The sequence below is a fragment of the Anomalospiza imberbis genome, chromosome 8 (assembly GCF_031753505.1).
Source record: "Anomalospiza imberbis isolate Cuckoo-Finch-1a 21T00152 chromosome 8, ASM3175350v1, whole genome shotgun sequence".
Classification (NCBI taxonomy): domain Eukaryota; kingdom Metazoa; phylum Chordata; class Aves; order Passeriformes; family Viduidae; genus Anomalospiza; species Anomalospiza imberbis.
Genome location: NC_089688.1, coordinates 32,030,270 through 32,044,135, shown reverse-complemented (window position 1 = coordinate 32,044,135; position 13,866 = coordinate 32,030,270). Strand labels below are relative to the sequence as shown.

Here is a 13,866-nt window from a genome sequence, read left to right as displayed (position 1 = left end):
AACCCTTCAGGAGAGGGGACAGTCCCTGTTTACAAGCACCTGAGACAGACCAGGCCTCTCTGGTTCCCTTTTTCTCAGCATGTTTTTCCCTATGAGCCTCCTCACAGCCTTGCTATGGCTGATGGAGAAAATTTTTTCCTTTATTCATTTCTTCTCATCTGGAACAAGTTTTTAGCTTTCCTTCTTTGCTGGCTCATACATTTCCAAATTACTGCTGTTTTCTCCCTTGAGCCCAATAAATTCCATCCCTTCCTCAGAGTATTAATTAAAAATATTAAAATTTAAAACCTGATTTGTGATAATCTTTCAAAATCAGTGAGGGCTTTTGAGATTCTCTGAGTGATCACATGTTAGAGACAGAAAAAATCTGCAGTTTGATGCTGAGAGTTGCCCTGGTTGCTTTGCACCTGGGTGACTCCAGCCTGAGGCTCTCCTTGGGCATTTGCCCTTTTTAGGCCAGGTGAGAAGGAAATGCAGTAATTCCTTCAGTAGGATTAAGGGTGTATAGAATATCATAAATTAGCAGCACTTGTACTTCATATTCTGCTTAAAACTAATTTGATATTGAATAAGACTTAAGTCTCCTGATAAAACTTTAATGAAATATGAGAAATTACAGAGTTAGGAGGGAGGAAATGAGCCTCTTGTCTTTGTGAATGCAGATGATCTACAGTATACTTTATAAAATTTTTACATTACACTCCTTTAACTGATGGATCTTCCAGTTTATTTAGAGGTAATTTTCTAATCTGGCATTGTCACCACCTGGATAATTAGTAATTTGAGAGAGAAATAAAGGTATTTTGTTTTCAAGGTAAAAGCATCATCCTTAAGTAATGCAGATACTTTTTGCCCAACTTATTCCAAATTGCCTTAAGGAACTGAATTGTCCTCTTTGAATATTGTTAGGAAAATAATTAACTCTCAGAGATGCAAGTAGAAGTATAAAACATGGAAACTACATTGTGAGGGGAAGTTTTAACAGGAGTTGCAGAGTGTATCAGCATTCCAGCCCATCTTTGCCCCAGAAAGTATTTGCTCTTGATTTATCTTCATTTGGCTTCGGTTTTGCACTAGCAAACCCAAACAAAATGATTTCATGTTTGTGTAATATTTTAAAACTTACCTATCCAAAAGCCACAAAACCCAAATAACTCTTTCCCCTCTTTTTTTTTTATGATGTGGTGAAGCACAGACTCACCAGAGGAAACACAAACAGCACATCCTACAGGGATGTCATTTGCCACGTTGTTTATCCTAATTTAAAATGGTTTTGGGGGGTTGAATGGATTGAAACCATGGCACAGGTGACAGCAGCTGCACCCAGAGCTCCCAGAGGGATGGGAGAGGTTTTTTTTCACCCCATTTAGGAGTGCAGGGGGGCTCCAGTGTCTTTCCTTGGCTGTCACAGCCTCCGAGCCCCTCCAGACCCCACCCTGTGAGTCCTGCTAGCCAGGGCTGATGCTTTCCCAGATTGCCTGAGCTTTTTTCCCCTGCTTTTGGGACCCGGAGCTCAGGGATGCAGTGACAAATCCTGCCAAGCCTTTGGAGCTGCCAGGACAGCCAGGGGGGCTGCTCCTTTTATTTGCTGTGCAAATGCCATTGTTGAGCTTTGATTCCTCTGAAACCCTTTCTGTGCTGGAGGAGGAGGGGCAGAGCCTCCTTGAGAGGTGCTTTCTGCTGCGTTTGAAGCAATATCTGATGGCCTGGGATCAGCTCAAGAATCAGGATTTCCCCCAGAGTTTGGGATCAAAGCTGCTTTGCGCAGCGCTGGCAGTGCAGAGCAGTCCTAAGCCTGGCTTTTCAGCTCTGTGGGTGCTGCTCAGCACCCCTGGCCAGGGCCCAGCAGGGAACCCAGCACTGGGAGCACTGGGAGCACTGGGAGGGCTCCTGTTGTCCCAAAAACATGGAAATTTTGGCGTTTCCCTGAGTGAAACTCAGCGCTGCTCCCAGACCCAGCAGAGCTGCCTGAGCATCCTTGCAAGGTGGGTTGGGGTGGTTTGTGCCTTCTGAGCCTCCTGAAACACCCCAGGGGATGTAAAAACGAGTAAAAACCCATTTAAAATGTGTTTAACTTGGAATGTGACTCCAGCACACAGCAGTAAAACGTCTCACATCAGCTCTGGGTGCGTGTGAGCTCCCTGTTAATTCCAGAGGCAACAACAGCATTTAGGTGGTCAGCATCTACTTTAAAAAAATCAATCCTAATGATACTTGATACATTTTTCCTAGATTAAATCATAAATTTAAATCCATTTATTTCCCTTCCCCCAAATAAATTAATAAATAAATATGGCATTTTTGCTTTTAATGCTTTTAAGAAAAAGCATTTCTCAAGAAGTTGCAAGTGGAGCTTTGTTACGTTTCATTTCAGAAGATTTATGGCCTGAACTCGCTCCTGGTGAAAAATGAATCAGTTTTTTTCAGATCTCTGCTGAGGGTTTGGAGGAGTTTTTAATTATATAAATGAGATACAGAAAGAGAAAAGTACATATGTGTTTTCAATGCTTGAGAAATATTTTCTCTGAGTTCCACACACACTGCTGGACTGGTCTGCTGAGCTTTTGCAGCAGCACAGGTTTGTAAAAGCCTCAGGAAAACAGTTGCATAATTGTATTTACTGAATTTTCCCATAAAGAGCAGTTTTCCTGCCTGAGAAAAACGTTTTCATTACAAAAGGTCTAAGAAAATAAAGTCATGTTTCCAGAATTTATTACTTCTTAGGGAAAACATTTTATTAGGAGTTTTATTCCATTACAAATGTTGAATAGGAATTCTGGAGTGGTTGTGTTTGTTTTCTGAAGCGTGCTTAATTTAAGCTTCACCATTGGCCATGACTTCTTCATTACCATACTCAGTAATGGACTTGCATACATTAACATCCATTTCTGTGTCCCTGAGAAGATTTTCAGAGGAAAAAAAAGAGCATTACATTAAATACCCCATTTTCTACAAGAAGAAAGAGTTATGGCCAATTAGGGATGCAAGATCCCCGCTCCCAGTGATGTCAGAGAGCCGAGAAAACAGGAAGATGTTTCCTATTTGACAAATTCCCTCAAGTAACTTGTCATTTCTCGGCGTTGTTTCTCTCTGTGAGTAACCTGAAAGTGGCTTAAGTTTTTGTTTTATTCAATTTGTAGTCAGCTAGTTCCCTCTGCAGAAGGAGAGCTGCTGAACAGAGAGGGGAATGTTTGGAAGTCCCACGTGGGGAAGTTCAAGGATGGCTGATGAGCTCAGAAATGTGGAGCCCTGCTTGGGGGTGAGAACTCCCAGCCCTCCTGTCTCCAGAAAGCTGGGAGAACAAATGAGGATCAGTGCCAAACCAGCATCCACAGATTGGAGCTGTATGAGGGAAAAGTGGGGTTTTTGTTTGAGCCTGGGTGGAGGAGCAGTCACACACTTCAGTGCAGAGATGCACATCCTGTGTCACCTCATCCCCATGCACATAAAGCCAAGGGGCAGGGCTCAGGAGGTGGATTTGCTTCAGAATTGTGTTATTCCCTTGCATTTTTCCCAGGCTGTTTAATTCTTACTGGCTCTTTTTGTTTTGGTTTGGCTTTTGTTTGTTTGTTTGTTTGTTTACCTGGGATTACTGCAGCACAAGTGGACTGAGTCAAAGAATCTCATTAGCAAGGGAGGAAATTCTATCAGATGTCAACAAAATAAACCAGAAGAGTAATCAGCCTTTAGAAAAAAGCTTCAGGTGATGGAGCCACCCTGAATAAGAAGAATCTGGGGAATGGTTCAGCTGAGGGAATCTGGTATTGGGAGGCAGATGAAAAGGCATAACACTAAACACCAGGATGGAGCATTTCTATGAGCACTTACAAGTGTATAATGGCCATACCTACAAATAATGCCTTTTGAATGATCTGGAGGCTTCAGAAGGCTTGAAAAAGAGAGAGAGAAATAAAGCAAAAGTTTTGTGTGGTGCAAAGCACCTGGGCTTGGTGATGGGTGAGGAAAATTAAGGTGAGGGATAGCATGGGCTGACACTGCCCAAGTTGGGGTGCAGAGGATGTGATGAGCTGTGCAAAGAATTATTCAGGAGCAGCAGAAAGCACTTTTTGGCATAAAACCCACTGAAGGGTGCATGAGCAAGAGAGCTGCTTCCCACCGACATTCTCAACATCATTCAGTGTGGTGAGAGTTCTGAAAAATCTGCACAATCATAGAATTGTTTAGGTCGGGAAAGACCTCTGGGATCATTGTGTTAATTAACCCAGCACTGCCAAGGCCACTGACACCCCATGACCCCACACCCACACATCTTTTAAATCCCTTCAGAAGCTGTGAAATCACTGGCACTGCCTCATCTCAGGTGGAGGCAGGACTGCTCCCACCCAGGTGCTCCCAGCCTTGCCCTGTGCCAGTGCCACCTCCGTGGCACCACCAGGGACCACCTGCACCACTGCTTTTGGCAGCCACTGGCACGGCTGAGATCAAGGTGGAGAATTATTTCAGCAACAACCAGCTTCAAAAATCAACCTGGGCTCGAGTTTCCTGTGCAAAAAAAGCAGAAGATGAAGCCTGAAGTGCTAATGGAAGTTAATCTGTGGGTGTTGGTGCTGGAGCTGCTGTACACATCTGTGTGTGACAAGCAGTTCTAGACCACCAGACAAGGAAAATAACTTGCCAGCTCTATTTTCCTCTGGGACAATCTATTTAAAACCCATCATTTTCCCCCCCTGTAATTAAAGCTTTGCAGAGAGTTTTAGAGCCACATGCTCAAAATCTTCAGGAACAGCAGAGAACACAGTCTTTTCCAGGGTCACAGAGGGGTTCCACGAATGCTCTGGCAGGAGGAATCCTGCAGCCACCCATGGCAGGTGCTGTGGAAGGAGCACACAAGGCTGTGCAGGCTGTGCTAGAACATTTATACACCTGGAGATCCCAAAAACCCATCAAGGAAGAAAGTCCCTGGGGCTCTGGGGGACCTGGTGTAAAGGAAGGTTGGAACCAGGTGGGATTTCCTGTCCCTTCCAACCCAAACTACTCCATAATTCCATGATTCTATGAAAAAAACATGAGCACGGGTAGGATAACCATGAACAGGATGTGATAGTGGGCTTGGCTAGTGCTGGAGATGCTTCTCCAGAAACCCTAGAGGGCCTTTGTGGATTGCCCAGCATTTCTGGTTTGACAACAGCTCCTTCTCCACAGCAACTGGAACGGATTAATCGTTCCCTGCCACAGGGACAGCATCTTAAAACAAACATCCAGAACTAAGGCTGCTATAAACGGCAGCAAAACCGAGAGGCTTTCAACTTACAATTACATTTTCTTTGCTAACCACTTCTGGATGGGGAATCCCAGCCCTTGCTCTGAGCCCTCAAGATCTTTTCCCTCTTCCCTGTGCTCGATTTCAGCAGGTCCCATTCCCTAACCTGACACACACACACACACGCACACACCCCTGGGCATGCTGGGCTTGCCCACCTGCTCCTGTCACTGCCAGCACTGGCTGCTGCTTGTCTGCTTGGAACCCAGCCCTCCCCTGTTTTTCTGGGATGTAGGAAGGGAGAGACAAGGAGGCTGGAATGACTCACCAAGAAGACAAAAGGATTGTGCATGTTTTTCACACTCACTTTGTGTGGCAGCTGCTCACATCCTCCTGGCTGTCCCAAAGCAAGCAACCCAGACAAAGGTGGGAGTCTCCAGAAGCCAGACATGTTGTCTTCAAAGTGACACAGCATCGTGATTTATGTCATTTTTTAAACATCCAAACCCCAGATCTTCTAAGATGAAAACTGTTCTTTTGAAAGACAGAAGTTTTCAACATTTAAATTTTGTCTGGACTGTAGAGAAGGTACAGTGGGATTTAGATACAAATCTGCCACTGATAAATTAGAGGTATTAAAATCAGGCAGAAGAGAAAGGCTCCCAGCTCTACTTAACTGGACTTATCTGAAGAGGAAGGCTTTCCTTCTCAGTTGAAAAATGAGATTATATCAAAATCCACCCCCGGAATGTGGCAGGTATCACAAAATTAGCCTTCCATCTTTAAATCCGTGTAGGCAGGGAAAGAATATCCTCAGTCCCTGACTCCTCACCCACGCAGGTGCTGGGACCCATCCAAATCTTACTGCTTGAGGCAGCTGCAGTCACATAAATCACCAGCAGCTCCTGGCCTGGCTCCTGAAGTTGTGACATGGAGCACTTGAAGCACTGATGGTGAAGCTGCATCTGCCCCTCTGACAAATTAGGTGCAAGAGCTGTTAATTCTGCACTCACGTTCTCCTCCAGGTCATAAAATGCACCCACAAAGAGTTTTGTAGAGTTTAAACCAAAACACTGAGAGCTTTTGGGGATTGGATCTGTGAGCAGCTTTCACCTTTGTGGATCAGTTCCCGCCCTGTGTACCTGGCACTAATTCCATCCCAAAAACACTGGCAGAAAGAAAGGTTAGTAGAAAATCTGTAGCTCTGCAGTATAAAATTTGGAAAAAATCCAAGGGGAAAAACGACGAATCTCTGATTTACATCTCAGCCAAAGGTTTTCCTCCTCTCTTGGCTGGTTTTTGTGGTACAAAGTGTCTTGGTCAGGGATGTGTCTCATATTTAATGTGTACCCACAAGCAAATCCAGGTGTGTAGGGTCCCCCCAGCCCTGTATTGTGGCACCTGTGAGAGCTCTGCTTCCTGCCCCCAGGCACAGAAACAAAACTTCCCTGAAGTGGCTTCTTGAACCACCAAATGATGGGAAAAGGTTGCATTTCACAAGTCTTCAGCTGATTTGGCTCACCCTTGTGAGGAGGATGGGTGTTTGCTGCCCCTGCAAGAACAGACCTGAGGACAAATCCCTTCTTGTCTGCGTGGCAGGGTCACCCATGCAAAAATAGTTCTGATCAAAAAAACAGGCTTATTGCTTGCTAATTTTAAATCAAATTACCTACAGATTTGCTTGTTTGGAAACAAAGCTCAGCTGATTTCAAACCAAACATTTCAACAAAAATGTGTGTTGGTTTTTGCTCTGAAAGGATTTCCTGTATGAAAAACAGGCTGCATTGTTACTGGAAGTAAACAAGGCAAATGTTTACAAATAGCCCATATGCAGTTTTGGTTTGGGCAGGACATTTTCATTCCACCCATCAAACAACTGCAAAATCCATTCTTCTTCCACTGCTCTCTTTTAAAGGCAGTAGAATCAAGCCAGCAGAGCCCAGCCTGGTAACTATAAAATAATACAGAGCATAAAATTAGGTCCTCAAATACACACACACAACAGTACTTGACTCCATCACCATCTTGGAGTTTACATATAAATGAGAATATGATGATTTAATATCCACTGATGTACGAGGGAAAGCTCTGACACACTGTAGAAGCAGAGAAATCTTTTAAATGCAGTTCACATATTTCATTTCAATCACAAGAACAATGTATTTAGGGAAGGAAGATCAATAGCTCCGTTGCTGCCAACCCTCTCAAATGCAAACCGCGCTGTTTTCTCAAAAGAAAAATCTTGCTTCTTGAAAAATCAGTCATAGACAGGCTTGGGTTGGAAGGGGTCTTAAAGATCCTCCAATTCCAACCCCCCAGAATGACATCATGGTGATAGAATGTTGTGATCACCACATTGCAGGATTCCTCTGGGCATTGCTGGAGTTAGTCCAAGCTGAGCAACAGAGCAGCACTTCTCAAAAGGGGCCAGCAGATCCAAGGTGGGAATTAATGTCGGGTTTCCCAACGAACCCACAAGCCCACGGCTCCAGCTCCAGCCTGAATTTCACTCTCTGCCTCCACTGTCTGGGTTCATGCTGAGTTTAGAGGGAGCACAGCTCATCCCCAGGGGGGTTGACGTGCTGTCACTGGGTGCTGCACATTCCACAGGTGCTGGACCCCTGTCACTCCTTAAAGCAGCCTCTGCAGCAGGTCAGCATTCCCTGGAGCTGGGGAGGAAGCAGGAGAGTGGACATGAGAGAGGAAACCCTCCCACCTCTCCCCTCTGGCTGGATGGCGCCATGGGAGGCTCTGTTGCCTTCTCTCCATGTTCCAAATATTCCACTGCAGGCTGAGAGGCATCGAGTTTTATGTCTGAGCAAAACACAGTGGAAGGAATAGAGAAGTCTTGCCAATGTTTGTGTAGCCTTGCTGCCTGATGTCCTGCAACTCTCGTACCGGGATTTGCATCGTGTGCCAGAACTTGATGAGAACGATACTTCAACATCAACTCAGTGCGTGGGTGGATCCTGCTCCAAGACATCATTTTTTTCTGACTTGAACTAGAATTTACTTACTGGAGAGTCTATTTACACTGCTGGTAGGTTTTTGTGTGCTAAGGACCTGGTTAAAATAAATGTTATAAGGAGTAGAGGTAAGCCAGGGCAATCAATTTAATAACTGTGACATTTCTGGGGCACCTCTGGAGTCGATCACATCAGAGCAGTAATTAACTCCCTGTTATTTATGATTAAGTCAAGTATTTGATGCGAGTGAAAGATGTAGGAGAGTTTTGACTGACAGCCTTCCATTATCACAGGCTGCAAAAGCATTTGTAAAGTTGTCAAGCAGGAGATACCCGGCGTGTTGGATTTGTCAAGCAGATGTCATCATATCTGTCTGCGCTGATTGCTGGGATTGTGGGATTTACAACTCGGGAGCATTTCTCCACCACCAGAAGTATTGGCAGCTCTTCTTCAGCCTGGAAGATGAGCTGGCACAAGGACTGGTTGTTGGACCCATGCCTGGATGCACCACAGCAGCTCATGGGTCTGGTGAGCTCCCATCCCAAACAAGATCCAGTAGCACACGGAAGGATTTGATCTCACCAAACTGACGGTCCCTTAAAAAAAACCAGAGTGATTGACACTATTAATATCTCAGTGACATCTTAATTAACTTCAGAATGTCCAGAGTGCAGAGAGCTCACTGCAAAATCCCCATCCTGCTGTGAGTTAATGCCACGTGGTACAGCCACAACACACTCCCTCAGAGTTTATTTCTGACAAGGTCAACCCACGATGCACAGGCTTGTTTTGGAAGCTGGTTTGAGTCATCCCAAATATTTTCTGGGGAGCTGCTGTATCCCCACATGCGTGGGTGAGCCCTGCAGCTGCTCAGCAATCCTGGGAAGCACCCATGGCATGGGATCCCAATGGGATTGGGAGAACCCAGCTCTCAGTTATCCTACACTGGTTGCTGTCTCTTCCAGGGTCAGGGAAAGAAAACCTCACACAGGTTTCTTTTTGTGTGCAAAATTAAGAAATATGGCAGTAAGAACATTTTTTTGAACTTGAGGTCCGTGGAGAAGAGCTCTGGGAAAATGGGAACATGCCCTGATAAACAACAGTTCTGGTATGAGTGTGATTGCTTTAAAAGCTGTGCACAACTGGTTTGTGCTTCCCAGGTAGTTCCTTTGAGATTAATTAGTGCAATATTGTTTGTTAATCTTGTGTCAGGGAGGAAGTTTGGAAGAAACAGTCGCTACTGACCTCAAAGTTCTGGATTCTAGAAAAACCTGAAGCAAATATATTTAAAATAAAGTGTACTTCTCTCTTTAATTCTCTTTAGACCAGTGATGTTTCCCTGAGTTGGAAAGTGACATTTGAAAACTGCTGATGGAGATGAGAAATCTTGGAAAGAGTTTGTCATAGATATCACATGGAAATGGAGAGAAACTTCAGTATATTTATGCTAAAGCATTTGCATGGGAGGAGGACACAAACTGAATGGAGTGATATTTTCAGTGATTCCAGGCCTGATAAATAAGGAAAGCACAGGGAGCACAACGCAGCATCTCCCCACTAGAATCTGAGAAAAGCAGGCTAAAAATAAATGGTTTGGAGATAAATACTCTGTATTTATGTGCTGAGTACTGGAGGCTGTTGCTGGCCCTTTGAAGCTGTTGGTTGCAGCAGTGAAAATCACACGCTGAGGGAATGTTTGAACACTACGAGGTTTCAGCACGAGCCCTGAAATTACCAAGTATTTTTAGAAGGTATTTTGCACCACAGAGAATCCATTGGAAGTCCATGGCTGCTCAGAGAGGCTGTGGATGCCTCATCCCGTGCCCAAGGCCAGGTTGGACACTGGGGCTTGGAGCCCCCTGGGACAGTGGAAAGTGTCCCTGCCCATGGCAGGGGTGGCACTGAATGGGATTTGAGGTCCCTTCCAGCACAAACCATTCTGGGATTCTATGAGAATCAGTCTGCTTCCTGAGATCCTACCACAGACAGCAGGAGTGGGCACCTGGTCACATGAGATGTTATGAACTAAAATCAGCAGTTTTCTAGAAAACATTCCATACAAACCAGAATTTTGGATACCACAAAGGCAAGAAAACCCCATTTCTCCCACCATTCACAAAGACTTCCTGGCTGTTCCCTGAGCTGGGAGGATTTTTAACCAGGTTGCCATAGTTTATGTTCACTACCCCAAATGATGAAGGCACATTATCAACCTGAAGATTTCAGCTGAAAGCTCCTCCAGTGTCCAGAAATTCATGGAGAGAGCACCCAAGTGCTTCAAGAGGACCACGGGGAAGAAAAGACCCTTGAGAAGACAACAAGGGAATGTTAAAAATATTTGTTTTCCTCCATCAGTGATCACTTCCCTCTGAGTTACCACTAAAGAAAGCAATTCCATAGCAGAGGATTTTGCACAGCAGTGGAACCATAACACCAGGGAATGTTATTTAATTAGAGCCATAGCAATGCCCAGCATTTCAGCAGCCTTACAACATGAGTTTTAGTTCAGTAACTTTTAGGGTTTGTTATTCTTTGCCTTACCATTCAGTTGTAACATCATCCAGGTGGTTATCTCTGCAAGGTTTACATTTCCAATCTATTAGAGCAATCTTAGCAATCTATTATTTCTACGCCATTGAGGGAAGGTTAAAATGAAAATTACACTGGAGGGAGTAAGTTCTGTTCCAAGTACAGGTTGAAAACATCTCAGAAGTGGAAAGCAGTAAGGTTTCAGTGGAAGAAGGGAAATGAAATGACTGATAACAGTATAACAGTCATTTAAAGTGATTTAAAGTGATTAAAGCAGCTTGAGAGAGGTAACGTGAAAAGATTTTTTCCCCCACTAATGTAATGGGGAATTTTCAATGCATGATTTAGACAGCTTCTACCTCCGAGCTGTTTTTGTACCACTGAGTTAGGTTTTAAGCACTACATTACAGGAATGGAAAATTTCATTTTCAGGAGTACACAAGAAGAGCAGCATCCATCTCATCCACCCAATTTAAATAGAGCTGTGTGGCACGGGAGAAGCAGAAAATGGAAATATTTGGGAACAAGAGTGAACCCAGCTGAAGAAAGATTCTTTGACATGAAGATCTCATGGATCTCAGCTGGATAAATCACCTTCACAACTTTTATCCAAGTAGCTGTGATGGGCAGAATCACAGAATGGCTTTGGATGGAAAGGACCTTAAAACTCATCTTGTTCCAACCCCTGCCACGAGCAGGGACACCTTGCTAAAAGCAGTTGTGCCCCAGACATAGCAATGCTGTGTTTTGGCCAAGCTGAGTGTCATTTATCTAATTTTCCTCTGTTCCTGTAAGTGAGATAAATCCCAGGGAACAAAACCCATGTGGACCTGTTGGTACAGAAACAGCAGCAGCAACAGAACCTTGAATAAAAAACCCCTTAATACCAGGTCTGTTTATTTTTTGTTAGAGTGGCAGCAGTTGATTTTATTAATTTTTATGGTGCTGTTGGGAAATTTAATAGTCCTATAAAATCCAGTTTAAAACCTTCTGATTGTCTTATCTCTTCAAACAAATGCATACTCTGGGAATTAAGAAAAAAAGGAGAGCATCAACTGGATAGGGCCATTACTATGAATAATTTCCCTCTTACTCAACTCCAGACCCCTGACACAATAGACAAGAGCCTCCATGGATTTTTTTTTGGGGGATATGCCAAGGCTCACTAAAAAGGGTGTTTTGTTCCCTGCCCCCTGTCTGCTGAGGGGTCCCTGGGAGCTGCCACGTGTGCAGAGCAAATTGCAAGGCACCGAGGGCTCCTGTCAAACCAGCGATTGCACGGCACGTTGTTTGAAAACAAATAATTCAGTCATTTAATGCGTTTTCACACAGTAAAACTGGTTAGTGGCTGGTGGGGATGAATGGCACGCTCAGTGAAAGGAACAACCAGTCTGGGGCCACTGCAGGTGAGGCTCGAGGAGGTGGAGGTGAGGGAAGTTTTTGACGATCCCAATTTAGGCAGAGGGAAGAGGGAAATGGGCATTTCACCAGCGTGGGGTGTGAGGTGACTGCACCCCTGTGTGACCTCAGAAATGTCACTGTGTCCATACAAAGGCTTGATGCACTGTGATTTGTAAAAAATGAAGGGTTAGGCCAGAAGTGAGCAGTAGAGATGTGTCTGTATCTACCATATCCTTGTACAACCTGCCACAGACACACAAAAGGGTGTAAAAATTCCTTTTTTTTTTTCTTTTTATTTTATATAACCACAAAGCTGTACCACAGAGGAATCCACTGAGTGAAAATTACTGCCAGGCCTATTTTGCTGCTATTTTTGTGGCTTTCTGATCATTTCAAAAGACAGCCAAGCCTTTCTAGCTCACCCCTTCCTGCAACACACAGCAGGCAGTGTGGTGCAGCTCCATCCCAGCATGTTCCAGCTCCATCCCAGCATGTCCCAGCTCCATCCCAGCATGTCCCAGCACGTCCCAGCTCCATCCCAGCACGTCCCAGCTCCATCCCAGCATGTCCCAGCACATCCCAGCACATCCCAGCTCCATTCCAGCATGTCCCAGATCCATCCTAACATGTCCCAGCTCCATCCCAGCACGTCCCAGTAGCCACTCCAGCATTCTCAGGGCTCACCACCACCCTGGGTGCCCAGTCTGCTGCAAACAGGGTTTGTTCCCCAGCTCCTCAGGGCAGCGTTTCACAAAGATCACATTTCCGTTGAGTTGTTCTTGGTTCTGATAATGCCCTTCACAGCTGCAATTTCATCTGAGGTAAATGAGACTTTGGAGGCAGAGACTATAATGAGGAGGTTTTGCCTTCTGGGATCATCTCTGCTTCTGACAGAAGCTCTAAGATGGATGTTTTATGCTCTCCCGTGTAAGAGAGGAAATGAGAATGAGAGCAGCAGATCTCGAATGGTGATTCTGTCTTCCTCCATGAGCTCAAACAGCTCCTCACAATTCCCTCAGGCTGGTGCCAGGGTGGTTCTGCTGCGGGCTGGAGCTGGAGGGATGGGGAAGGACATGGGGCAAGGAGGTGACAGCCCAAGGTTTGGAAGAGAACGTCCCAGGCTCGCTCTGCATCCTCCAGATGTCCTGAAGCGCGCGCAGATCACCTTCTCCCCATATACTTTTATTTTAAGCTACTGTACTTCCACTTTTTTAACCTAAAATAGTATCAATTTAGGTTAGAAAGGAGGAGGAAATTTTTTACAGTGAGATGAGGTGGCACAGGGTGCCTAGAGCAGCTGTGGCTGCCCCTGGATCCCTGGCAGTGCCCAAGGCCAGGTTGGGCAGTTCTTGGAGCAGCCTGGGACAGTGGGAGGTGTCCCTGCCCATGGCAGGGGTGGCACTGGGTGACCTTTAAAGTCCCTTCCAACCCAAACCCTTCTGGAATTCTCTGCTCTACCCCAAACCTCCACTGGACAGGAATAAATTGGTTTTGGCCCAGTTGTGTAAATACTTAAGATGCTGTTCTCCCTTCTTTGCCCTCCTCTGCGTGCTGAGCATGCAACAGGCAGATACAAGCTAAATTTCATTTTATTTTTTATATTTTTCAGAATGAAGGACGCCATCTGTGCCATATCCTCGTGTTTATGTCTGCTGCATCTCTGCAGGCTGGAACCTCTTGTGGCTGCCAACACAGAGCCTCTCCAGATGATGAACTCCTGGGTTTGGGTTTTGATTTTCTTTTTTCTCA

The 13,866-nt window shown here is 45.0% G+C and overlaps 1 long non-coding RNA gene across 1 annotated transcript; it reads left to right on the top strand.

Moving 5' to 3' along the window:
* Positions 1–7,592: 7,592 nt before the first annotated feature.
* LOC137478594 (uncharacterized) lies at positions 7,593–9,858 on the top strand. The gene is made up of 3 exons (XR_011001687.1): positions 7,593–7,662; positions 8,012–8,265; positions 9,517–9,858. It is a non-coding gene; the product is annotated as an uncharacterized lncRNA (long non-coding RNA).
* The last annotated feature ends 4,008 nt before the right edge of the window (positions 9,859–13,866 follow it).